General features: G+C 41.0%; 1 long non-coding RNA gene across 1 annotated transcript in view; it reads right to left on the reverse strand.

Moving 5' to 3' along the window:
• Positions 1 to 1037: 1037 nt before the first annotated feature.
• Positions 1038 to 24891, reverse strand: part of LOC116672393 (uncharacterized) — a 32454-nt gene continuing 8600 nt past the window's right edge. The window contains exon 3 of the long non-coding RNA XR_004327544.1: positions 1038 to 1424. This is a non-coding gene — a long non-coding RNA (uncharacterized LOC116672393). The remainder of the gene's footprint in view (positions 1425 to 24891) is intronic.

The raw sequence follows: 24891 nt of genomic DNA on the forward strand, positions 1-24891 counted from the left end.
ATTGCATTATTACAGGAGACACATTTACTGCAGGTGCACGCCGGCCTTTTAGATTCTATCACACAATTGCATCCTCCACAGCAAGCTCCAAAACAAAAGTGGCTATTGTTGTAAAACGGAACCTCCCACTTAAAGTGTTCTTCCTCTTGGTCCGATGCTGCAGGCAGGATTGTGATTTCCACAACAGAATTTGGTGCCAGAAAAATTGCATTTGTGTCAGCTTATAGCACTTTTTAAGCACAATAGTTTTAACATTTAAATATTATAAATATATATTTAAAGCAATAGTAAAAAAAAAATCAGTGTTGAGCATAGAAGTTCATTTTAGTCTTTGGAAACATAACCGTAATAAAATATTTGAAACTCTAGGTTTATTTACAAGTTTTTTTCCTGGAGCTGTCGACGGAATCTCCCAGATTTCTTTAGCAAATTGAAACTTCACCAAGAATAATCATTAAACTGTCTTTTTTCATGTCTTTCTTCTTCTAACTTACTCTTGCTTTCTGCAATATATTTACTATTGTATGGTTATGAAAACATTGTGGCTGTGACAAAAGAACAAATTATGGTTAGGGTTAGGCGTCTTGGTTAAAGTTTGGGAAAGATCATGGTTATGGTAAATCTCTGACAGGTTGTGAAGTCTAGTCTCTTGCACAAATCCACCAACCTCCCATCATACCCTTACTACATATAGGGCACAGAACGTCCTACATTGGCACTACAAATAAAGCTGCCTTAAATGATGGCATGGGACGTAAATGCAACTGGTTTTGGTCTGTTGTTCCCTGATAGCGGATGTCTGCTTCTTTGAATCTGCTCTATAAATTTAAGATAACTCTTATTGTTGTGTTACACAAGTACGGACTTGATGCCTGCGCCAGTTCAAATAAACTGTAGCAGTTGTACAGTTTTTTTGGTATAATGTGTTATGTTATTATCTACAATTATTGTTTCCAACCTGTTTTATCTACATTTTGCTACTGTAGATAGATTTGTTCCTTTGTTAAATAAAAATGTTACTCCTGGATCAGATCTCGCCTCATCCTTAGGCAGCAAAGATAAATACATCCTTGATTACGGTGGTCTATATGGAGAACGTCTCAGGTTGCTCTTTCCTTGCAGGGTGTGATATGGTTGCACATTCCCGTTTGAGGGGTTGACCTCGATGCCAGAGATGACGACCTCGTTCAACTGCCACCTCGTATTCAGGATTTATGCGGTCACTCCTGTTCATCTCCTCATCTGCCAACCAGCACCTGATTCCTGAATCACTGAGTCAATAAGAGTGACACAAAAGTGAAGCATACTGTGTCCTGCAGGTGTAAATTTGGCACATGACGATGATGTCTGATGTCATCCACAGTGAGGACTGGAAGGAGACCTTAAACCTTCCAACTGCTGATGTGTCCTTTGGTAATACAGTGCTGTGGTCAAAGGAAAAGTACATTTTCAGACAAATAGTGTGACTGAACATTTGTTATGGCATTATGGAGGTGTTGTCATTACTTAAAATTCCTTATGGGGGTGACAGAAACTACGCACTATAGCTTTAACTAAGTTCCCTCTTTTTCATACACAAATTAAAAATGCATGTAACAATAAGTGCATATAAATGCACTTAATCACACAAAAGACAAGTGAAAACTAAGCATACACATATGAATGCATTGTTACATCTGACCCCCTCTTAATGAACAAGCACTATCACAGATAATAGTAAAACACATACTGTATGTGTATATATATATATATATATATATATATTATATATATATATATATATATATATAGAGAGAGAGAGAGAGAGAGAGAGAGAGAGGACAGTGGCCCGCGGGAGTGGGAAGGAGTTGGAAGATTTGCTAGGCATTATGTTTTAGAAAAAAAATGTATCTCATGAATAAGAAACTACACAGTGTGATTATTGAATCATAGAGACAAAGGGAAGTGCAGTTATAGATTGCTTTCTATGGTTCAGAAAGCTTAAACTCTGTGTTGTTGCTACACCACCTGGGGAAACTACCTGGCGTGATATCCAACTGTTTAATAGCATGTAGCTTAATACTAGTTAGGTAGTAGTCAGATGAGTTGAGTACATTCATGACGTTTTAGATGGAATTAGACATGGCAAAAGGTGTGCGGGGGGGGGGTTTGCAACAGAGTCTGATAATTCGTCGGACAACATAAATGAGAGCAGGACGGGATTCGGTAGTCTTTCTCCTGGGACGTCGCAGGACAGTTCTTTGCGGGGGGGGGGGGGAACAGTCACAGCTGCAAGAAGCAGCAAATCCATCGCGTTGCGTTTTGGGCGTGTTGAGCGTCAAGCAGAAAGTTGAAACTAAAACAGCCGTTTTTCAGTTCTTTTTACAATCTTGTTTCCAATGTACTTGGCTCCAGACCATTTAAATGGACGCGCCCGGCTGGGGCCACATGGGATTTTAGGGGTAGCAAACATTTTATTATATGTATAAATATAAGTGTTACACACCGGTGTGTTGTTCTGATCACCGTGAACCATTTTGTCAAGTTAGGACCAGTGACACAGCTATCACCTTCAAAAGTTTGACATTTTGTAGCATCAGTCAGCCTAGTTTTTAAAAGAAAGAACCAGAGACAGACACACAGCTTGATCTATAACCTCCCCTCCCCCTGTTATTCTTGATGTTTCGCTTTAATTAGATGGAGGACCATAAAGAAACTACAACATGAACTTAGTGGAAGTCGGCCAGATGTTACGATGTTTGGACCACCAGGGTTCAGACCAGTGACACCAGGGGACGTTCAGTACTGAGGCCAATTATCCCAGCAGGAAATGAAGGGTTCCTATTATTAGTCTAATGTAGCAGAATACAAGCTCAACAGCATCTCTCAACGTCATTGCTGCACCATAAACCACTGTTATTCACTTCAACTTTACCTAAAAAAGTGTCAAAGTTATCTGCTTTACTTGATTTCCAGGTGTCTAAATGTGTGATCCATTTTAACGAACTGATCAAACTGATTTACTGTTTTTAAACTGTTTTTCTATTTTTCAAACTTTTTTCTGCTTTAGCCAATTTTCTACAGATTGCCTGTACTCAACATTAACATGAACATTTTTCAAAATATATCATCTGTTTTCATATGTACTGTATTTCCTACCTTTCAGGAATGTGCTAATTAATGGTTATATAAACAGTCTCGACAAAAACTTGCTTGACAGTGTTTTGGTGAACATTTTTCATCATCTTTACACTTTACATTCCTTTTGTAAGAACCCTGCATCACAAACCGTTTGACCCAGGCAGAAAGTGTCTAATGAAAACTTAGACACCTATTAGCTCACACTTATTGTAGGACTTAAAGACCTCTGCTGCATCAATTTGGACTATTTTTTGCTTTACATGTTTCTTGCAAGTCACCTAATTTTATGGAAGTGCAGGAGCCAGAAGCTCACATACAAACCTCATGTAATTCTTAAATACTTCTCTGAATCCTTGCTTATTTATTTACCTTTGTGTCATTTTCCAAGAAAAATAGTTAATGAACGCAGAGCTAGGAATCAAGAGTGTCCTTGAATGCATCATCATGGAGAAATAAAATGGTCTCCATCGCAATAATGTAAATTTGACAAAGAATATGCACTAAATATGAAACGTGATAGTACTTGATACCAAGTTTCAAGAATTTATTGTCAAATTATACTTAAATGGAAACCAATCAATTTGTAAACTTACACTTATACTTTGGTTTAGGTGGTAATAATATAACCATTAGGACTAATGTATTTTGTAGATAATGGGCTAAAACAAGCAAAACCAAAAGTATGGTCTTTTAAGGAGGAGTAACAGGTCTTAAAATGATTCAAAGTGTGCGTCTGTCTGTTTCTTCCTGCCAGCCTGGGAACAAGATGCCAACATAAATTTACAGCCATCTGTGAATCCAGCTCGTACCACCAGCCACATGTAGTCATCTCAGGGCTCCTCTGATAATAGGAGTTAATAAGCACAACAACCTAATTACACTTCATAATGGAGATGACTAGCATGTCTCAATAACACAGAGAGGGGTCCTCCATGAACAATGGTGTCCATTGCTAACAGGGTGGAGACCTCCTGACTGTGACCCTGACACATTCACCCACATAAAATAACTGCAGACAAGCATGTGGCCGTTGTTATATAGAATGAAGCTTTTTTTTAACTATCAAGTGGGCAGTCCACATGATAGTTTGTCTTTATTGACTTGTATTTTGTACAGTACAAATAGCTTCTGATAACATAAACATCTATCACTCAGGTTGTTTTGATCTGCATGATTGTCAGTCTACTTCTAGACTGACCTCATCAGAGCAGCGCTGGTCATCTGATAGAGAAAATTCATACTTACAATGAACAAAAGCATTTTAAGAGCATTTTAAACTCACAGGGAAGGTGTCCAAAGCATAATGGTTTATTTTCAATACGATGAAAGATTGTGACCATTGAACTTTAAACTCACAATATTCCAGTCATTACCTGATGCTTAACTATTGAGGCTATATTTTATTGAGTCAGTCTGGGTTGACTCAATAACATGATTTATTTAATTCAATAATAGTCAATAACACGATCTATTTATTTATTCATTTATTTATAGTATATCTATATCATTGTCATAAACTGCAACTGGACTGATTGTTAAACCAGAATCAGGTGTGGATAAAGACACACTACTAAAATATGCGGGGTAGTTGCAGGGACGTTTCCTGTCCTAAAGCTTCATATAATTACAGCCTACTATGAGCTATTAGTCCTCTAGTTTACAAATGTTTTATCTGTTAGTATGCTGGTTCAACAATGAAAAAACCTACTGCACAAGCTGTAGTCAGTGATCCTAACCTGTTGTAGTGCACTCTGGCCACTATGCCTTCAGGCCATGGTTAACAATGTGTCGTTTCATGTCAGGAACAAAAGAGCCAAACTAAATCCTCCTTATATGTTCAAGTTGTGGGAATTCCAAGCCCTTGCCCTGGTCATTAGAGCAGTCTCATAATGAAACTCAAGCCTCACCTTGACTCACGGATAATGCCAGTAAAATGAGCCAAGCAGGATGTGCCTAGAAATGTGTGTGAGTGTGTGCATGTGCATGTGCATGCATGTTGTATATTTCTCTGGAAGAAATATTTCAGGATTGCATCCTTGTGCAACATGTTAAGCAAAGGACAGACTACGTCCATGAAGTGTACTTTGTGTCTCTTTACTGCCGCTACTTCTTGTTCAGGATATCTGGCTGCTAGCTACTGTGTGTGTAGAGAAAATGTTCTAACTAGCTGATTTATTGGGCTACACAAACATCATACAAACCCAAACCGCATGTGAGCTAACCCCCTTTTTTCTTTTTCTCAGGGCTACTCTTTTCCGGCCTCTCATGCCCTTTATAGAAATATGCAGGAGGTTGTGGGTTCAGCAAATTCATTGCAATGAAGGTGCTACCAGCAAGAGTGACTCGTTTGATCTCAGTATGGCGCTTGTCTCCAATAAATTAACCAGCAATCGAGGCTATTTAGTTTGGTTGGGGGCCATTTGTGCAGGCATCATTAACTGGCCGAATGCAGGTATTTATAGGAAACGTGTGCTTTGTCCTTATTGAAGCTCTTTGTAGAGGCTAAACGTGCAGTGCAGGGGTCCTGCTTAAAATTGCCTAGATTCAGTACCCGGATGATGAACTTTCAGGGGAAAGTATAATAACTTTTTTAATGAATGCATTGCAGAGGTGCCGTTTATTTCCACTTCAAAAGCCCCTCGTTTCTCATATAAATGAAAAGGCACTTATTGCAAACAGAAGCCTCTGAATTATGCTTGACTCAATACATCAGTCCCTTTGCAGTCAATAAAGGCCTTTAGTTGAACTGCTATCATAAATCAGTCCAGATGCCCAAAAAGATCATAGTTTTTCATTGAAAACCATACTAATCTTCATTGGAAAAAGTTCTATAAGAAAGTAAATTGCACCTTGTACACCTCCACATTTAAGCTGGTGCTCTCTATGCAAACACCCACTACAGACCCATCACTTCCCTGATATGCTAAACCTGAGGAGAGGCTTCCTCTCGGCTGCTTCAGTAATTATCAGAATAATCTCTTACTTCTTAGTTTCAGAAAAGTGTACCAGGCCAGCCTTTTTCTGCCGTCAATGGATTTCACATGGCTTCCTCTCTGAGAGCTGCCGTGAGGTCATCTGCCAACACTCCATTCCAGGTGGTCGAAGCGTCCGTCTGTTCGCCCACGTCACCACAGCAGCCTTTTTACTTTCTGCAAGCTCAAGCAAAGGAGGTTTCCATGAGAGGGATGGCTCTACTCTGAAGTGTCATCATCTGGCCAGACTTCCTTTCTGGTTAACCATGTGTTTGAACAAAGAATACCTTTACACTTGTACATACAGTAATTAATAAGATTTTTTTTTTTTTTTTTACTTCAGCCAATAATCAACATTTCTATAGAGATGCTTTCTTGTCTGACTAATAGATTAAAAAAAATTTCATTATTGTATATAATTCCTACAGTTACTTAAGAGGGAGTAAAGTAGTATCTCTAACTGCCCATTAGATAAGTGTTGTTTGGTGGCTAGCAGGACATATCTATCTATCTATCTATCTATCTATCTATCTATCTATCTATCTATCTATCTATCTATCTATCTATCTATCTATCTATCTATCTATCTATCTATCTATCTATCTGTTCATACTTGGACAAAGCATGATTAGATAAATAAGGTACAACAAAGCTAATAAGCTATGATAGCTCAAAGGTCAGCACTGTGATGACGGCTTGCTATTGGGCAATTTGTGGGTCAAAAATAAAATAAAAATTGAACTCAATGTGTGGATTTACTTTAAAATGAACTATATGTATTCATATTTTACTTTTTTTTAAATGGTGGTGTGACTGGACCTTTAAAATGCTGATGCATGATCAAGTATTGATAAGTACCTAGTCTAAGGGCTTATTTGTGAAAGAACTTAATATTTCTAAGATTAGCAACTTCCAATCAAATGCTTTCAACCTAGACAGCTAGTTGTAAATAATGCATCAGCATGGAACTTGACGAAATTAACACTAAATTGTGATTTTAATTCAATCAAAATTGTTTTATCTGGCCATACAAACTCAACAAACAGTCTGGCACAGTGGGTTAAAGCCTCTCCATACCTTGTTGATCTGTGTAGGGGGAGGCTGCCTGTTTAACATACCAGAGTCATTCACAACTCAAGCCCTGTGGCCCCAAGGGATGTTTTTCTTTCATCCGTCCAGCTCAATATTTTCACATCAACAGCTATGGCTGCTTGCCTTATTCTGTGTAAAAGTCTCTCCTGCTCGGTGAGACCTGCTGACGTTGTAACAGCCACTCAAATGATTTACAGTTGAGGAGAAAGACTCTTACTTAAACGGAACACAACGGGGCTGACACAGAAATAGTATGTGTAGATCATGGGTGTGTGGAGAGGGTGGACCTTCTGATGAACATACATGACTCATGCCCATAAATACTCAAACACTTTGATGTGTGGGCTACCGTACATATGAAAACAGGTGTAAGATGTCTGCTTGTATGTGGCACAAGCTCATCCCTGTATGTTTGTGTGTGTGTGTGTGTGTGTGTGTGTGTGTGTGTGTGTGTGTGTGTGTGTGTGTGTGTGTGTGTGTGTGTTGCACTGTAACCTAAGCAGAGAGACCGTCTCCAGATACACCCTCTAAAAATGGGGAGAAGTCAACGACGTACAGTTTCTTGGAAAGAGTGTACTTTGCTAAGTTAGGACACATCTGTTCACATGCACACACACTCTCTGAGACAAACAGCTTGGATTTATGAAGCTGTTTTTGTGGAATGTGAAGCTGGCTCAACAATTCCTCACACAACTCACATTACAACTTGAAAAAGACACAAAGTGCCAAGGGTTCAAAACTCAATTTTGGATCATATGTCACTTAAGTACAGTCGAAGATCAGTAATGGCTAAACAGTGTAGTAGAAGTGTGTTAAATCGCAGAACAGGAGTTGTGTACTAACTACAGCTATAAAACTCAATTACTACATTACATCTATTTAAAGCACATTAAACCCCCATTTAAATTACAGGGATTAACAACAGAATAAGTGAATAATAGAAATGTTTTTGTTTGGAAATCAAAAGCTGTATTGTAATAATGTTTTTTAAAACAATAGGGTACCGTAACATAGTATTGTTGCCCGAGAAGGCCACACACAATTTGTCACCCGCATTCATTGTAGGTATTATTAAACCACACAAGTTTCCTGCAACATGAGGATCCACATTCAGTTGTGTGCGGACAAGACACTGATTAATATGGGCAGCTGCACTTTCATGACATTGATGATAATTAAACATGGTAAGAAGTTTGCTGGAGTGACATGTATCTTAGGAAGCATGACACATATGCATCATTTGTAGGATTTAGGCTATTTAAGGTTAGAATTATTTTGAATTTTTGTCTGTTCAACTCAGATTTGTGTCTTGAACTTCACACCAGGGGTTGGCACATGGGTTCAGTGGGGGTCAGGGTGAGGGTGGGAGTGATGGTCACAGTTCTGTCCTGGCCCCTCTCCTGCAGCGAGGCCCTGCTTGCTGACAGTAGAATGACATCACCAGGGGGGCCCTTTGTCCCCCTTTTTCGGAGCGTTGAAATTTTGCACACAAAGGCTGCACGGCGCTCCTATCTCCAGATCTGAGTGGACGCAGCACTTTTGAAAATCCCTAACAAGATTAAACCATAGCGCAATCAGCTGTCAGTCCGCACACACAAGCTGCTTCTCAGAACTCACATAGGATCTAAGCCCTGCTGTTTAAACTGAACACGCCAGGGCCACATCCACAACTATAGTGGGTCAGATGGAAGAATATACTGATCCACAAAGGCAGAGAGCACTGCTATAGAAGATATATAATTGAGAGAAAGTGTTTGAAGTTTTCAGCATGGCCGGATGCTTTAATTGTTTAGACTGGTTAAGAACGTGCAAAACTAATTACTAATTAGAATCTACATAAGGCAGTCCTAAAACAAAAACCTTTTCTGTCAATTTTTCTGTCAAGTTGGCACAGTCCATAGTTATAGTGGTAAAATGTGTGTTACGTTAGCGTCATCTGTCTAATATTAATATAATATATTTATATCAATGACAAATTAATTTACAATTAAATTCATTAAAATATGAGGTCAGTTAATCACCCCAAATCCCATTAAATGAAGAATCAAAATTAAACTTAGTAACTGCTACACTGCTAAGCTAGTTACGGTTAGCAAGTTTTTTTCTTTTCTTTTTATTATTACAGATTTCAGCTACATTTTCAGTTATGTGGAATAAAAACTGAACGAACAAGCTTTAGAGCAGTAGATAAATAGATTAATCTACATTTTAATACATTCAAATGTGGCGTAATTGTATCTTAATCACACCAAAGCATGAATTCCACATGTCAAAAGCTGAGATGGCAGTTAGTATCGGCTACATTGCTAAGCTATACTGTTAGCAAGAGTTAAGCTCGTATTAGCTTGTATCTCATGTTATGGCTCCGTAGCTGACGATTGTGTCATAACCACGCAACTTACTGTCGCATAGTAGAAGAATTACTGAACAGTAAAGGATAAGCTCTCAGGTAGTTTTGACTTACATAAGCTGTTTAGGTTTAATTACTAATGCATTACTAACTAGCATTTTAGTTAGCAATAATTAGCCTGTGCCTATGTTATCTTGTTACATCAGAATCAGAATCAGCTTTATTGACCATACATTTACCTACACTCCATTTTGGAACTACATTTCTACGGTGTAATGTTTTTATATATTAAAATAGATGCCATGAAGTCAGATTCTGTTCTCAACTTAAATTTGACTGTTTTATTTTAGTAATTTTATAATTTTGGCTTTAGGCAATTTACTGCAATTTGAGTGATCTATATTGGTCTGAAAAATAAAATGTATAATTAACTTGAATGTTCTTATGAAAGATTTTAGGTATTTTAAGTATCTGTCTGTGTTTGTGTTGTGCCTGTACATTCTCTAGCTTGACCCCTAGGTGTACATCCATCCTGTTACATCACTGCGCCCTTGAGAACTCCTCACTGCATGTAAATCAAGGACATAAATGGGATTTTTCATCCTCTTTTATTTCAAAGAAATGTCTTTCCTATGCCAGTACACTTAACTCATTGTGCCAACAGATGGGCTGTTGTTGGTGGTCCAGATGTGTACCTATTTTAACATTTTCACATCATATGTCAGAATACGACAAAAGGCACTCAAAGGCACAAGTGATGTGAATAAATTCCAGCGTTGTGAGGGATAAGTTCTACGAGTAACAGCATATGTCAGGATTTCACAGCTTGTGTCGGATTTTTTTCTTGTGTAGTTGCTATTCTAGCTTCTCCCTGGAATAACACATTGTCATTTTGTCTGGATGCAAACAGTTAAACACTGTGAGGCTGGTCCTCCGTGATACTGCTCATGTTAGCTCATGTGAATTTCAATTTTACGGGCTTCGTCTTCTTATCTAATCTGTATTGTGCAACTTTCAACATCGACCTAAATATAGAACCAGGACTATGTAAATCTGTTTGAGTCTGGACAGGTATTTAGAGTACAATGTACTTTTACCTATATTATTACTGGAAACTGGTTTTGTGCTTAATATCCAAGAACAGCTAATAAGAGTTCTTAATGTGAATTTTAATGGTTAAACTTTTAAATCCATTTTTTTTTTTTAGAGATTCAACAAGATTAACTTCCCTAGGGCTGTTTTTAATTGAAAGTGTCTTCCTCAAAAGAGTTTTAAACGAGTGCCTTCAACAATGGGAAGCTGAATACCTCAATTGCTGTTCAATGCTCATTTGTTTCCAGGCAACTTGCTTTGTGTGTGTGTGTGTGTGTGTGTGAGTGTGTGTTGACCGTAAACATTGAACATCTGATGGCATGTGCATGCATACATTAACAATATAATTGGCATCGGTGGTAATAAGTTGATAAATGTGGTAAATGAGTTTTGAGACAATTGAGATGATTTCCTTTAAGGATGCCATAAGAAGATGTTTGGAGTAATTAAATATTAAATCTACAGCAACTGTAAAGGATTTGTCATAGAATATGAAAATTAAACCTCATGTACACGCTACATTTTTTCAGAAAGACAAATTAAAGAAATGCTGAATGAGAAATTCCATTGAGTTACAGAAGCTATTGGGACAGAGGTTAGCTCTGTACTCCTTGTTAATTAAATTATCAATTCAAGTAGTTAAAAATATAACAGTGGGTTTCAGGGAATGGACTCTCTGCTTTAATTTCAGACCTGAGACATTTAGGGTGTGATGTGAAGACACTAATGAGGCGGCAATACAATAGGAACACAAATAGGTCAATTTTCTGTAATGAAGATAACGGGCTGCCTTTATTAGTGAGGGCGTCACTTGGCATTTAACTTAACTTGTACACATTCAAGTCATGTGTCACGAGAGGCATTCTGAATCTTAACACCAGTCTTTTGTTAAACACCAGTGGTTGGAAAATCAAACACTATTGTCCGCACTGTTGGCACGTGCAAACCCAGTCAAATTATTTCTGTGGTAAAAAATAACTACTCGCATCTAGAAAAGCTTCCTGCTCCACAGTCTCTAGTCAAGGCTTTAACCTCTGGAGGATCTAATTAGTCTTTGCATAATTAAAAAGAAAATAAATGTGGAACAATTTAGGAATACTTGAAGTACTCCATTCCTTTTATACTTCTTTGGTAGGCCAGTGTGGTCCAAAACGGCATGTGTTTAGCTTTTACAAACACAGTAAAATTCTAAAAAATAGCTGATGTTCCTTTTCCCCATTTTATAAAATATTTAGACTTCCAAGTTGGGTTTCATAACTTGTGTCACTGATGCTGCACTAAACATTTAAGTGGCAACAAAACCACTGAATGAACATCTGTCAAATCACTGCAAACAAGTCTTTGAGAAACTAAAGCCTATCAAAGTATTAAGAGTCTCTCCACCCTGCTGACCCGGACACAGCCATCTGTAGATTCAGCCGGGGACGTCAGACTGAGGTCAAGCCCTGCGGTTCAAAGGTGAGAATAAGACCAGTGCCGTCCTGGAAATTAGACCAAACTAATTGTCCATCAGTCCATTTTAATTACAGTCGAATCTAAAGCAAGTCTAGTTAACCCATTCCAGGGCCATGACACCAGGCATGAGCGGAGGTTGCGGGTTATTATGGATGGAAAATTAAATCATGTATGCTGCAGTGCACTGGACACAAAAGCAAATTCCCAATTTAATTGAGTAAGTAAGTAAGTAAACTTTATTTGTATACCACTTTTCACAGACAAGAGGGGTCACAAAGTGCTTTACAGTAAAACAAATAAAAACAACAACAGATAAAATTCTAAACTATATTGCTAGTTAAAGGCTTGTCTAAAAAGATGGGTCTTCAGGTGGTTTCCACTGAATCCAAGGCTTTGAAGGCTAAAGGGTGAGAGTTCCAGAGCCTTGGAGCCACCACAGAAAAGGCATGATCACCTCTGGTTTTAAAACCTGGGCCTAAAGACCTCAGGGAGCAACCAGAAGCGTTTGCGTGCAATAGATCCTGGATGTAAGAGTGAGCTTGACCATGCAAGGCTCTATAAGTAGGGATTCAAATTTTTAAAATCCACCCTAAAACCTATTGGTAGCCCATGAAGAGCCTTAAGCACGGGAGTAATGTGCGATCTCCTGCTGGTCTTAGACAAAAGTCTTGCTGCTGCATTTACTTGCAGTTTGTCAATGAATGATTTGTTTAAACAAGTGTACAGTACATTGCAATAATCCAAACGTGAAGGAATAAAAGCGTGACTAAGCATCTCCATCTCTCTTTTAGAAACCACAGATCTGATCTCAGCAATGTTCCTGAGATGGAAAAAACAGGAATGAACCACAGATTTCACATGACCCAGATTGTGCACAACTTTACAATCAGAGAGTGATAGAGCCCCAAAGGCCTGCCTAATCTTAGGGGTAATGTTGTGTGGGGCAAAAATCATCGCCTCAGTTTTGTTTGACTTTAGTTCTAAAAAATTGTCTGCCATCCATTTGTTAATGGAGGCTAAACGGAGGCACAACACAGACAGTTTGTCTAGCCTATCTTGGCTAAAAGATAAATATAATTGGATGTCACCAGCACAACAATGGTAAGATATTTCTTCAAAACTACCAATCTTTCCAAGAGGAAACACATACAAAATGAACAGCAGGTGTCAAAGCACAGAATCTTGGGGCACACCACAGGACAGAGGAGCAGAGTCTGACATATGTTCCTATGGACACAGCAAAACTCCTGTATGAAAGATAGGAAGAAAACCAATCCATAGCTGATTCAGTAATGCCCACAGTTGTTTTCAGTCTATCAGTGCAGTGATCAAACGCTGCACTGAGATCTAGTAGGACCAACACACTCAACATTTACCCCCATCAGCCGCCATCAAAATATCATTAGAGAGGAGAGTAGTCTCAGTTGATTGTTTTTTACAAAAGCCAGACTGAAACTTATCAAAGATATTATGAGAATCCAAAACATTATATAGCTGGTTTGCAACAACCTTTTCTAAAATTTTCTAAATAAAAGGCAATTTGGAAATAAGCCTGTAGTTTTTAAACAAAGCTGCATCTTTTTCAAGATAGGCCGAACAAGAGCATGCTTAAAACAGCTAGGGACCTGGCCCAGCTGAAGAGCTTAATTTAAAATTGAAATCAAACATGAGCCAAGTAGATATATGGTTTTTAAAAACAAAGATGTGGGTTCATTATCAACAGGGCTTTGGGAGGGTTTCATCAAGCCTACAAGCTTAATGATGTTGTTCAGGGAAATGGGGCAGAAGGAGTCCAGTATTGAAAGTCTCTGATGTGTAGCTATATGTGAGTTTGCTGATGGTACAATGCCTACCCCGACAGCTCTAACCTTGTCCACAAAATTAAACAGAAAGTATGGGCAGGGGGAATGGGGCTTTGACAGGGCTCGTGCATTTGTCTGCATGTAGTGATTGTGCTGTTGTCCCTTCTCACAGACGTTTGGGAAAGGAAGGAGACTCCTCTGTACGGGGCCAATCTGTTTCGGTGGAGTGCGACCTTCTTTCTTTTCCTGACAACTGGACTCGGTACACTTCTTCACCCAGCCGCTCCACCACCTGACAAGGCCCCACCCAATGATAGCCCAACTTGGGGCACCAGCCCTTCTTCCTACGTAGGCTGTACACCCAAACTAGCTCTCCAGCTTCGAAGTGTCTCCCCTTTGACCTTATGTCATTTTTCTATTTTTGTCTCATGCCAGCTTTCTGCAGCTGGTCTTGCGCAAAGATGTGGGCAGACTCCATCCAAACCTGGAGCCTCCTGGCATACTCTGTCCCTGGAGGAACAGCAGGGTTGTCAGGGGGTTTGCCAAAGGCCACCTCCACTGGTATCCTTAACTTCCTCCCTAGCATGAGGAGGGCAGGCGTGCATGAAGTGGACTCCTGAACAGCAGACCTGTAGGCCATGAGGATCAGACCTGTAGGCCATGAGGATCATGGCCTACAGGTCTGCACGTTGATGCGCCAAGGTGAGGATTGACAGCTGATTTGCCAGGGTCCTGTTGAACCTCTCGACGAGGCTCTGGGGGTGCAGCTCTGTGGTCCGGGTCTTATGCATGTCAATACGCTCACACAGGGTGGCAAAGACCTGTGATTCAAAATTCCTCCCTTGGTCACTGTGGATGGTTTCAGCCACCCCAAAACCTGCTGAACATGCCTTCTAACAGAGCGTCAACCATTGTCTCTGCTTCCTGATTTGGTATTAGGTATGATTCAGGCCATTTTGTAAAATAGTTCATGGCGACCAAAATGTACCGGCTGCCTGTATCCATGCAGGAGAATGGGCCCATGACATCCACACTCTTTCCATGGGAGCCCCCACTGCCTGTTGCTGTAGTTGTGCGCGGGACTGGTCCGGGGGGCTCTTATAGGCCGCGCAGAGGTCGCAGCGATAGAAAAAAAGTCCTCCACATCCCGTCTGGCCTGCCCCCAGTAAAATCCCTGATGAAGCCGGCGGAGTGTTTTGGCTACTCCGAAGTGCACCGCCCCTGTGGTCCCATGGGATGTGCTCAGCACTGGGTCTCTCAGTGAACTGGGGACTATCACCTGCCACCTTTCCTCTCCCGTGACAGGCTCCTTCCATGATCTCTGCAGTACCCTATCCCTCACTCTTAGCGCATCAAACACTGACCACAGTCCTTTTGTTGCAGTGGAGCTCCCTGCCACCTCTTCCCAGGGTGGTCTCTGTCCTGCTTCAACCCACTGTCGCACTGGTTGTATGTCTCTGTCCTGCGCCTGCTGTGCCTGCCACTCAGCCACGTCAACCATCCTCGTTCCCTGGCAGACTGGTCCGGCCCCCTCGTGCATAGGGCATGGCTCCTCTTTGATACGGAGCTCTCTCTCAAGCGCTTCTCTCCGCTTACAATATTGGCACCCACCCAGGGTGCAGGGGCGGCCGAAAAGGGCATCTGCATCGGCATGGCTAGCTCCGGCCCTGTGTACCACTGTGAAAACATAGGACTGCAGCATTTCAATCCAGCATGCAACTCGGCCCTCTGGTTCTCTGAAGGACATCACTGGCAAAACTCCCCTGTCCATCTTTGGTCTTGCTTCAGGGCTGAGTGGCACCTGCCAGTAACCGCTTCGCAGGTCGAGTGAAGAGAACCAGGAGGAGCCAGACACCAAGTCCAGTGACTCATCAACCCTGGGTAATGGATATTACGGGATAATGGATATTATTTTTTGGTCACACTGTTCAGCGGCCTGTAGTCCATGCAGTATCTTATTTTGGGGCTCCTCTTTTTTGGAAACCATCACCCCTCCATGGCCCAAGGGCTGTCTGATGGTTCAATAATGCCAGCTCTTTGCATCACTTCCATTGCTCGGTCTGCAGCCTCACAATGAGCCATGGGGAGGCGCTGGGGGCGCGTCTAAATGGGCTGTGCATCCCTGGTGTGTATTTTGTGCTGCACCAGGTGTGTCAGGCCCACTTCATTGTCTAATAGTGCAAAAATGTCTGTAAAGTCGGATAACACCTCCCACAGCTCCTCCTGCTGCAATTGCTCCAATTGGTCACAATTCTGTCTCCATATCTCTCTCACCACTGTCGACCTGTCCATTCCCTCCACCGTAGTTGACTGGGCTGGGGAGATGAACTGGAGTGTGCAGAGATGGGATGGCCATTGCTGGGGGCATGGGACACCAGTGGTAGGGCACTGCTGATTGGGGAGTTGTGTGAAGAACATGCGTCCTCCACTGGGGCTTTTGTGTCATGGCAGTGTGTCTCCATGGCTGTCTTGTGTGGCTTTGAGGACTGTGTGGATGGTATCATTCTGACAGTGGGCCCCCCAGGGAAAGTCAATATGCTCTCCCCTAGGTCCAGCAGACCTAAAAAAGACCAGCCCCAGTATACAGGGGTCCTGCACCTGCACCACCCATACTGCAAAATCTGCTAGCCAACCTCACACATTCAATGTCACCCTCCCGTCTCTTGTATGGAACGTGGACGGATGTGCAGCCCACTGGGGGTTATTGCTTGGATGAATCGGTTCCTGGCAAACTCCGTTTTTACTGCAGGCAGCGTGTGGGCATAAGTTTCAATGACGTTAGCTGAGACGTGGAGGGGCTCCCCAGGCCACCTGCGTTTGTATGACAGTTCAGAGCGCAGGAGACTGGGCTGTTCACAGTGTCCAAAACGTCTCTGTAGGGCTCCAACAAGAGCCCTATGATCATTTCTTTCTTCTGGGCTGAGCAGTAACAGGCACACTAGTGCATCATCTGTAAGGCATAAGGCTAACTGTAGTGCTTTATCTTTATCTGACCAGCCCGCAGCTTGTGATAGTAGTTTAAATTGGGCATGAAATGCCTGCTAGTCTGCCTTACCGGAGTACTTTGGTGTTTTACACGGGGCCCAGTAAGCATGGGTACCACCATCACCACCGCTCTGGCATGACTGCGGCATGCCCATCGACAGTAGAGTCCAACAGCGTCTCCGCTCAGTAGGTCGGCTAGCCGGCTAGGCAAAACCGGAGAAGAAACTAATCTATCACTTTAAACTTATGACACTAGTTTAACACTCACCCCAGTGCTGCAGCTTTGAATAAGGAGGAGATGACTGCCCCCCCATCTCAGCTCAATGCATTATTAACATTAGCATATTAGCATGCTTGCTAGTTAACAGTCTAGGCCATTCCCAGTTACTCCTGCTGCAGTCTGTTTAACTCAGTCAGCAGCAGGGATCTCTATCTGCAGACAGCAAGCGCTCCCTTGGTGAAAGGTTTAGTGCATTTCCTTTGATCAGATAAATCCTCATGCCAATGGATGCACCACGCCTTTTTCTGTCTCTGCTGCATTTCAACCACCTCTGGAAGAGAATGCCATTGATTTACACACTTGCTGACCCAGGCTGTAAATCTGGAAATGTAGTGGCATAGCATCTCCTTATTTCAGTGCAGAATATGTGAAGCACTTAACCTCAAAGATGGCAAAGTGCACTCTTCTGTAGAGCGTGTGCAGAAGTGGCTTGGACATTGTATGGAGCTTGAGCTTGGTTGTTAAGTGGACCCTGATCTATGCATATGCCCAAGTATGCTCTCATAGTGTTGTGCTGGTGGCTGCATTCCACCCAAGGTTTGAGCCACGAGTGGCTCTGGAAAACTGCTATAGAATTTCATCCTGCAAGCAATTCCGCTCAGTGTGGAATGCCTATTTTTGGCTGGACTGCTGCATTTTTCTGCATGAAAAAAAAAATCAAACCTTCCTGACAGTGCAGTTGAGCCGTCCCAGCCAGCTGTGAAGTGTTGCTTTTAAGGACTCTTACTGTAAAACATATGGCTGCCTTCCTTAAATCAAGCTATTTGTAGCTACATGATTATAGTCTAGACAGGCTTCTGCATTTTAACATGAATGTGGAGTTACAACTGAATACACAGATACATACATAGACTGTGCAGTAAAAACAGGAGTCTGGTACCTTGTCAGTCAGGGGAGGGAAAAACCAATTGATTGATAGATTTTAGGTTTTAAAAGGACTTAAGGATTAAAGCAATAGTTGGACATTTTTGGCATATGTGCTTCTTTAGTTTCTTATCGAGAGTTAGATGAGAAGATCGATAACAATCTACATTATAAACTATAGGCCGCAGGAGGTTAGCTTATCTTCAAGACTGGAAGCAAAGGGGATATAGCAAACCTTTAAAGTTCAGTAATTAATTTTTTTTATTCAAAACACAACTTCCTTGCTAGGCAAACAGTCAAAACTCCAGGAAGTCACAGCATCCAGCCAAGAATACTAATTCCCAAACAACAAAACGGTCACTGCGACCAAATATTCCCAGTGTTCCCAGGGTGCTCAAGTAAACCAGTCAAGTGTCTGGCAGAGGGGAAAAGATCCAGGCAGAAAATCTTTATTTTTGACATCACAGCTGAAGGCTCACGTCCAAGTACAGGATGAGGGAGGTGGAGGGAGGGATGTTCAAGAAGTAAATGAGTTTTCAATTCACAGCTGAGGCAGGATTGTAAAAAAAAAATCACCATTGTGAAAATAAAAATGTATACACTTGAGCAGTCCTCAAGTCAACTATTAAAACAATGGACCCTGTTATCTCATAGTTATGCAAAACCTCATGACATGGTATCCAGTCTATTCAGGAGTTCACGCAAATTTAACCAATCATTATGAATTTTGTGCGACTCTCATTCATCGCAAATTTACCGCAAATTTGACCAATAACCGGATTCCGGCGAATTCAAACAATCACAGCAGTCCCAGGTGCCAGACTTTGCGTCAATATGTGACTCCTAAAGACCAAGCGGGAGTGAGAACGGGTTGACGTAACACATGTATATCGCCAAATAAATTTCCTTGTTTCTGATATGAAACGAGATGTGTGTGACTCAAACATATCCCAGTTACCAACAACAAGTACAATGAAAGACCGTGCAAAACATTTCACACCATCTTGCCAACCTGTATACATTTTAACATCAATATACGCTGTAGTGTTTTTTCACTCTTAAGTCTCTGAAAGCTGGTGCTGTTTCCTGTCGGCTCTCTGCAGGGGGCAGGGCTGCTGCTCTGTCCCCCCCGCAACTGACACACGCACACACACAAAACACACACGTGGATGCAGGAGAAACTGAAGATGGGACGTACAGGATGGCCTTAATTGATGACAGCTACGCTCGTTATTGTAAGTCAATGACAAGTTAAAGTCCAATAAGTACATTATTAAACTGTATGAATGTGTCCCAGGCGTGGATAGGAAATTAACAAACAATGAAAAGATCAACAATCCACTGACAGATATGTTCAAATTTGATTAATTTCGATAAATTATAATTTTGTGTCTTAAATCCACCAGCCATGTTCATTTTGTACCAACATCTGTAGCATCCTCAGCCTTTTTGGTAAGGGTACTAGGAAAACTCAGCCCAGAATAGTTTTATTCGCACCAAAACAAGTTTCCATTTATTTTTAAAGAAGCATACCAAAAAACTTAAACATAACTTTAGCAATTTTCACCATCTCTCGCAACTGCATTGCAACAAAATTACAAAAGACATCGCAACTTTTAGCGCAATTTTTTACAAAAGCTCCTGCAAAATCAGGCATTTTGGGTTTCAACAATCTCAAAAAAAGGCCATGAAATCCTGAATTGACTGGTTATCAAGATGCCTTTGACTTTAGAACCGGATTTTAGTCTTTCACATTGCATCTGTTAAAACACATGTTTAATGACTAGTAATTACATCTGAGGAATCGTAAGTACACTTATTGTCTTAAAGCATAAAGGAGAAACATATGTTGGTGATATAATCTTGATGTAGACACCTAAATAAATCAACTTCAACTGGGATTACGTTTAAATTAATGCATTTGTGTTTCAGATATTGTAAGCAACATATTCAGATAATTTGACTTATACTACAGTTCATCCTTTATATAAGTTTTGACAGAGAGCAATGAAAGCATCATCATTAACATCACTGATCCCTTTTAGACATTAGACAAAGTTGAATTGCTAATGCAAATCAGAAACGTATTCATTGTCTTGAACACTGTGAAGCCATGAACTGTGTGATCACATCCTTTTACCCGCTCAAATGCAAAAGGGAAAGTCCATCAATCAAAGTGTTCTTTAGTGGAGCCATGAAAGGTTTGATGTTACGCAAACAGTAATTTGACTCGTCCTACGTCTAAAGGGGCCCAGGCAATGTCATGTTGTCCCCCTGTGCTGAGGTTCACAGCAAGGGTCTATACGGGCCTGACCAGGATTCCAGCATCAATTTGGAAGTGTCTCCTCGTTCGGTGAGGAGAGGCCTAATGGAAGAAAATGTACCACCTCATCACCACCTCCCAGGGCTGCCATAATGGAGCATCCATGGTCATTAAAGGACTGTACCTCCCACCTCAAGAGTCTCTATTCAGTGTCTCATCATTCACGGCCATCACTTCCTCAGAATTTAATGGTTTTGGAGGTCCCTTTTATCCCATTGTCTTTACGCCGCTGTGTCCCTTCCCCATTTAGGAGCCCAAACTAGAGGACGGGCCTGTTAGTCGGGCGTTGGGGATGACCTCTGCACCTCTTCACTGGAGACTCCTTAAGCTTTGTTTTGGGCCTCTGTCTCCCTTGCCAAGGCAAATCAGACCCCAGGCGGGTCATGGAGAGAGGGAGCTACTGGGGGTCTCATTGTTTTCCCATTCACATCATAGACAAGTGGCCCGGAGTGGACATCAGACGCTCCCTATAGCCACACACACTGAAGGGACAATGTCCACACAAAGTGACAGCTCCTATTGGGAGAGGAATGCATGTGAATCAAGAAGGTTCAAAGAAGCACGTCAACAAACCAACGACATGGGAATATTTGATTGCCAAGCGCTATTTCTCCCTCTTTTATCATCTTCATGCAACAATGAGAGAGATTACAGTCAAAACGATTTACTGTAATGTAAAGTTTATCATATAGCATACTTAATGCATTCGGAAGGTAGTCGAATGAAGCTGATCGTTGCATTTTCCACCTGCTTTATTCAAAAATCTCTCTGGAAATTAGAAGATCCACCAAGGACTGACCATAACAGGCTGATTCAAAATTTTGTGCTTTAGGGGGCAGGAGAGAACCAGAGGGAAAAAATTGTCTGGACCGCACAGGCAGGGCCGTAAGGGTCAGAGCGAGTCTGTGGCTGGGGGGTAAGATTAGGAGGCAGCTGAGAGAGGGCACGCGGCCATCCTCCAGTACACATTCCCGCCATGGCCCGAGGCCAAGAGCTGAGGATTAATACAGACTAAATAGAAGGGCCAGCAATGGCAAATCACCAGCAATCATTCCCATGCATTTCCTCGTCGTCTTTCTGATGACAATGTGCATTTGAATGCATGCAAATCAGGGTGCAAGGATTAATTTAGGGGACTGTGACGAAACTCATACCTCGCTCATTAAATCACAGATTCATTCAATTGCCCTCTTGGACACTTGGCAGGCTCTGCAGATCCATACAAATTATGGGGTATGTTGCTATTGTGTGCCACTAATTTACTGAATTTTCTCTGTTGGCTCATTTCTGAGTGTGGCAGAGAAGCAGCTCCCGCCTGATACTGTACATTTTCTTATTTATTTATTCTTAAGTGGTAATGTCATGAGATTAGAGCACTAAAGCCTCCTGTAGATCTTTTGACCACCGATTCATAGGCTCATCACAGGACATATTGCTATTTTGTTAGTCCTGTGACAAGAAGCTTAAGAGGTTTATCCTTGGCAATACCTGCAGAGTGTTAGAGCTGAACCCGAATAGCAGTCTGTAATAGTCTTTCCAGTGTCTGGAAGGGGTGCCTTCAATTTAAGTGTAATCACATCTGCAGACCAAGAAACTGGAAATCCATGTTTGAGTGCCAGGTAAGTGGGAATTGGGTCTTTTTCAGACTTCCTATTATCTACAGTTTGCAGCCAAACTGGTGACTGAGCCTATGGACCACTGATGGAAGTATTGCAATATTTATATATTTGCAGTATTATAAAATCTGTGTCTGTGGTGACATTCCTTGATGCTTAATAATATTTTTGAAGCACCCTTTCTTAGTATTTAGAGAATTCAACCAACGTTTATCATGGCTGCCACTTGAATACTCAGACCCTCCTCATTTCATATAGTCACACATGTGCAAAATTAACATTGGCCATTGATTATTCGCCTCCCATTCACTTTCATTTTATGCAAGTGAAGAGGTGTATAAAACATTTACTTCCAGTAGCAAAGCAAATTTGCATATTTGCATCGTATGGAGTTCTTAATGTAGTTTAGATATGCACTTAAGCAAATCACTGGAACAAGCAGATACATAATTATACTGTATGTGAGACATTGTCAGACAGTGATGAACAAATAAGACAGGGGGCAGTAGCAGCTCAGTCAGTATGGTGTGGAATGGTAGTTGGAGAGGTGCAAGTTTACCTCTTGCTGAGGTGCCCTTGAGCAAGGCACCGAACCTCCAACTGCTTGGGGTGCCTGTTATGGCCAGCTCCCATACTCTGACATCTCAGTGCATGTATAAGGTTTGTGCCTGTGTGTACTGCAAAAACAAAAGAGTGTCAAAATGTAATTTCCCCTTGGGGATCATTAAGTTATGTCTTCTTCTAGACAAGGCAAGGTTTCTCCCTTCTACAGTTCTTTTGTGGCTTAAAGAGGATCAATTGAACAGTGGAGGTGTCTGAGTTCAACCCCCTCACCTCTCTGCCTTTTACTGTTGCCACGTCGACGTCATGGAATGTGATGTCATGGCCAGAGCACACATACTGCACATGCTCTCACCTGGTTTCTGCGGCAACTAAACCACAGCAGTTTCCTCCCTGCACATGTCGCAAGACGTGTTCAGTGAAGGGAATCATGCATACCTAGAAAACAAGGGAAAATCCAAATAGCACCAGCATGTGTTATGTGACTCACAACTGCTAAAGATTCAATACCATTACCAACGGCTCAGTTTGTGATAAAGTTTTGGCAGCCCAGAGACAGCAAACTTGATGGTTAAAAAAAAAAGCATTTCATTTTAAGATCCTCATGAGCTTCATCTTTCATTTTCAGCAACTTATCCAGAGGGCAAAAAGTCAGTAGAAGTGTCTCTATGGCAACCTAGGGTCTTTTTGTCAGTCAAACGTTAGTTTAAAAGCATATTTAGGGTGAAAATGTCACTTTAAGATTGAACGTATTGTCATTTTTCGGTCAAATGGCCTTTTGAATGGGGGAGCTAGGGGCGCTTTTACGCTAGCCTTAAAATAGCTTTTTTTTAGAACACTAAGAAGGCTCGACACAACATGAAACTGTGCTCGAGGTATCACCAGGGGCTCTACACATGAACTCCAGTGTTGAGAACATTGTTTGTGTTCACAGAGTTTACTAAAAAGAAAGGTTTTGAGCAACTCACGTTAGCAGTTGTTGTTTACAATATCTGCCATTTTCCCAGTCAATCTCAGAATTTGAATAAACGGACTCCATAGAAGGAAATGTCATTCTTATACAAGGCTCCTTTTCAACTACAAGGTCAATATTTTTTTTCATTAATGACAAAACAGCAAATTATCCGTGCATTTCTGTGGAACTAAGCTTCAAGAGCTTCCATCTTTACTCTCCTCCATTGACTATTTTTGACTGGCTTGATGGATGGCGACCGAAAGAACAACAACTACAGTGAGTTGCTCAAAACCTTTTTTAGTAAATTCTGTGAACACAGACAATGTCCTCAATGCTGGAGTTCATGTGTAGAGCCCCTGGTGATACTTTGAGCAAAGTTGTTGGTATAATATAAAAATGGCTGGTGGATTTAAGACACAAAAAGCAAACATGTTCTGTTAAGTCTTCTTAGTGTTTTAAAAATAGTAATTTTACTGCAATCATAGTAGTGCCCCTAGCACTCCCATTCAAAAGGCCATTTTACCAAAAAACAAGAATATGATAAATCTTAAAAATGACGCTTCCGTCCTAATTATGCTTTTAAACTAAAGTTGGACTCGGGTACATTCACAAAAAAGACCCTAAGTTGCATTTTGGCGAGAGTTGTGCTTTACCAGAGTGGATTGAAGTTTCTAGCAATGACTATTGAGTCACATTCACTTGTAGCCAAACCTCTATGTAATAATCGCACTAATGTATCTTTTGTGATCCTTCATCAGAGCCGTAGCCAGAATCTTAGAGATTCTGACATTATGGGTCCTAAATGTGGCTTTTCTTTGGATAAGAAGTTGTTTTTTGTCTGGTTTAGTTAGGAAAATAACTTACAACTAAGCTTATAGCTGTCTGATCGTTCCAAGATTCATTTCTTAAAAAGTTCTGATCATTTGTTGCAAATGTTGACAAAGATCCTGGTATGGAAGCAACGAAAGGAGGTTCCTTACAACAGTTCAAGTGACGTATATTAAACTGTCAACTTGATTTATATAATCCAAAATGCAGTTCTTTAACCCACATACAATAAATATACACATCCATGAATAAGTATACAAAGAATATACGATACTGGAGCCAAAGCAGTAGTTTCAAAATAAAATCAGTTGCTAATACCCAGGCAAACTGTTTTCTACACTTGATGTCCAACAAAACTGAAAGTCAACAAATTTACTTGAACATAGTATATAAACAGCATACTGTTGAAAATTAAAGGAATACTTCTACACTTATTTGTTTAGGTCATGAAATAGTCCAGAACATACCCCCCTGAATTTAAAACTGATTGTACATGTTAAACAACTGACAAATAATATATTAATTAGTGAGCTTTTGAGAGGCTGTTAGGGAGATCTGTTGCGTTTGTTTCCAGTCTTTGTGCTAAGCTAAGCTAA

This window comes from Etheostoma spectabile, chromosome 22 (assembly GCF_008692095.1).
Source record: "Etheostoma spectabile isolate EspeVRDwgs_2016 chromosome 22, UIUC_Espe_1.0, whole genome shotgun sequence".
Taxonomy (NCBI): domain Eukaryota; kingdom Metazoa; phylum Chordata; class Actinopteri; order Perciformes; family Percidae; genus Etheostoma; species Etheostoma spectabile.